Raw genomic sequence first — 3,042 nt, forward strand, 5'->3', positions numbered from 1 at the left:
TCTGGGGAATTGGCGTCTAAGCCTGCACCCTGCACGGTATCCCTGCACCCACGAAGGGGGCCGTGGAAGGCTTGGGGTCGCGCCGGCGAAACCGACCGGATGCCCGGGGTACTGAACCCCCGGGGTCCCACCCTGGAAATTGAGCCGTCCGACCCCGCCACGTCTTCCTAGTGCTCTCCTTGGCTCCCCCGCCTGTGGGCATCGTTAGGGGCTGCGGTCATCAGCGCCGGCTAAGCTTCGGCAACACGGCCGACCCACCCCTTCGGCGCCTGGGGGTGCCTGGTCCCAGTCCGGGCCGTTCCGTAGGGGCGGCTATCCCTTACATGAGGGACTCGGTGCGTCCGCTCGGGCTGCGGGGCTCCGGCTCCGACAGCCGGGGAGCTGGTTTTGACCGCGGGCCTCCACGGGAACCGGCAGGGACCGGACTAGGCGTCAAGCCGAAAATAACCCCGGCACCCTCTGCTTCCAAAGCGAGGGGACCTTTGGCCGAGCGGGGGCACCGGAAGCCGAACCGACCCCAACCCCTCTTCCTACCCCAGGGCTGGGCTGACCAATCCCCTGATCGGGTCTAAAATGGAAGAAGGGGATTCGAGGGAAGGGGCTGGCGGAAGGCAGTTGCCCGACGGAGTAGGCGAAGGCCAGGCCGTTTCCGAGTCCCGAGCAGAGGAGGGCGAACTCGGCTCTTCATCGACCGACGGCGAGGCGAGGGCGGTGGCTGCCGCGGGGAAGACTCCATTGCTCGTCAGCGCGCTAGGAGCGGGGCCGACTGGCTGCTCGGGGTATGGCATCCCCGGGGGCCCACCCTGGAAATCTTCGCTCCTCAGCCGCTGCAGGTTATAAGGTCCCGCCGCGCGTAAGCGCTCAACTCTCCGACCCACGGATGTCGAGCCCATGGTGAGCCGGCCGTTTCGTACGGGGAAAAGGGGTCCTCTGGCCCCACATCGATCGAGGGGGTTTAGATCCGCGGAGGCACGCACCGCGAGGCGAATCGCTGCTTTTCCCCAAGAGGTTAACCTTCAAACCACCGAGTAGGTTCGGGGCAGGGCCGACAGTCTGCACTGGGGTATTGCATCCCTGGTGGGGCGACCCTGGAAATCTCTGCCCCTTTCCACTCTTTCGGTTGGGCCTCTCGTCGGGGCGAGCGTAAGTCGGCAAGCAGACGTGGGAAGAGGCTTCTTACCGGTGACACTCCCTTCGTGAGAGAGGCAGGTACTCGCCCCGGACCCCGGTCCAAATCTGCGCGGGCCGGACGGCCTCGGCCCTAGCCGAAGGCCGCTCCCGCGAAGCCAGGGAGCCGAAAAAATAACCCCGACACCCTCCGCGACCTCGCGTGCTTCCAAAGCGAGGGGAACCTTTGGCCGAGCGGGGCACCCGAAGCCGAACCGACCCCAACCCCTCTTCTTACCCCAGGGCTGGGCTGACCAATCCCCTGATCGGGTCTAAAATGGAAGAAGGGGATTCGAGGGAAGGGGCTGGCGGAAGGCAGTTGCCCGACGGAGTAGGCGAAGGCCAGGCCGTTTCCAAATCCCGAGCCAGAGGAGGGCGAACGACGTTCTTCATCGACCGACGGCGAGGCTAGGGCGAGGGCGGTGGCTGCCGCGGGGAAGACTCCATTGCTTGCCAGCGTGCTAGGAGCGGGGCCGACAGGCTGCTCGGGGTATGGCATCCCCGGGGGCCCACCCTGGAAATCTTCGCTCCTCAGCCGCTGCAGGTTATAAGGTCCCGCCGCGCGTAAGCGCTCAACTCCCCGACCCACGGACGTCGAGCCCATGGTGAGCTGACAGTTTCGTACGGGGAAAAGGGGTCCTCTGGCCCCACATCGATCGAGGGGGTTTAGATCCGCGGAGGCACGCACCGCGAGGCGAATCGCTGCTTTTCCCCAAGAGGTTAACCTTCAAACCACCGAGTAGGTTCGGGGCAGGGCCGACTGTCTGCACTGGGGTATTGCATCCCTGGTGGGGCGACCCTGGAAATCTCTGCCCCTTTCCACTCTTTCGGTTGGGCCTCTCGTCGGGGCGAGCGTAAGTCGGCAAGCAGACGTGGGAAGAGGCTTCTTACCGGTGACACTCCCTTCGTGAGAGAGGCAGGTACTCGCCCCGCACCCCGGTCCAAATCTGCTCGGTCCGGCCGTCGTCGGCCCTAGCCGAAGGCCGCTCCCGCGAAGCCAGGCGATCCGAACCGAGGATCCGCGCGAGCCTTCTCCAAGCCCTCTGCCGGGCGCTGGTGTTGAAAGCGTAGCGGACCCTGTTCGCCGGAGCGATAGGAGCGGAGCACCGGTCCCGCAGGGTTGAAAGCTGGGTAGCAGCGCCGTAGCTTCCCTCCCAGCCTTCCCCCGGACCTGGCGCCCGATCCCCTCCGCTCCTCTGTGCGTTGGCGGGCGGCGCTGCATGGGTACGTCGCGACGGCTCCTATCGTCTCTCTCGCTTAACAGTGTGGAGAGGTGGTGGTGGAGCCGTCCGACACTCGAGGTGCTGAAGTTGAGCGTCCAATGCTTTCCTTCTATGCGCAGCCTACAGGAGCTGTCCGAGCTTCGGAGGTGCTGATGGAGGTGAGAGTCGAGCGCCACTTCTTGGCTGAACTGAGTGGGGAAAGCCAGCGACTGCGAGAGGGAGGGGAAGGGAAGGCTTTTTCGGGTCCTTGGAAGGGACCGAGAGCATCTTTCTTGCCCCCCTGCCCTAAGCTCCATCCAATGTTGTCTGCGAGGTCTTCTCCGGCGGCGGAGAAGCGCTGCGGTAGCAGCAGCAGCAACGAGCGTTCCCATTAGCTCACGGAGCCTGACTCCAAGAGTCTACCCCTCAGAGCTCGGCTACCTGGTTGATCCTGCCAGTAGTATATGCTTGTTTTAAAGATTAAGCCATGCATGTCTAAGTACTGACTATTCTTTACGGTGAAACTGCGAATGGCTCATTAAATCAGTTATGGTTCCTTTGATCGTTCCGCATTGATGATGTGCTACTCGGATAACTGTGGCAATTCTAGAGCTAATACGTGCCCAAGAGCGCTGCCCTCCAGGAAGGCGTGCATTTATCAGACTTAAAACCA

The 3,042-nt window shown here is 63.4% G+C and overlaps 1 non-coding gene across 1 annotated transcript in view; it reads left to right on the top strand.

The window, feature by feature from the left end:
- The first annotated feature begins 2,807 nt into the window (after positions 1-2,807).
- LOC140111076 (18S ribosomal RNA) overlaps positions 2,808-3,042 on the top strand; it is a 1,884-nt gene continuing 1,649 nt past the window's right edge. The window contains exon 1 of the ribosomal RNA XR_011851826.1: positions 2,808-3,042. This exon is cut by the window's right edge and continues 1,649 nt beyond it. This is a non-coding gene — a ribosomal RNA (18S ribosomal RNA).

This window comes from Engystomops pustulosus, unplaced genomic scaffold (assembly GCF_040894005.1).
Source record: "Engystomops pustulosus unplaced genomic scaffold, aEngPut4.maternal MAT_SCAFFOLD_377, whole genome shotgun sequence".
In the NCBI taxonomy this organism is placed as follows: domain Eukaryota; kingdom Metazoa; phylum Chordata; class Amphibia; order Anura; family Leptodactylidae; genus Engystomops; species Engystomops pustulosus.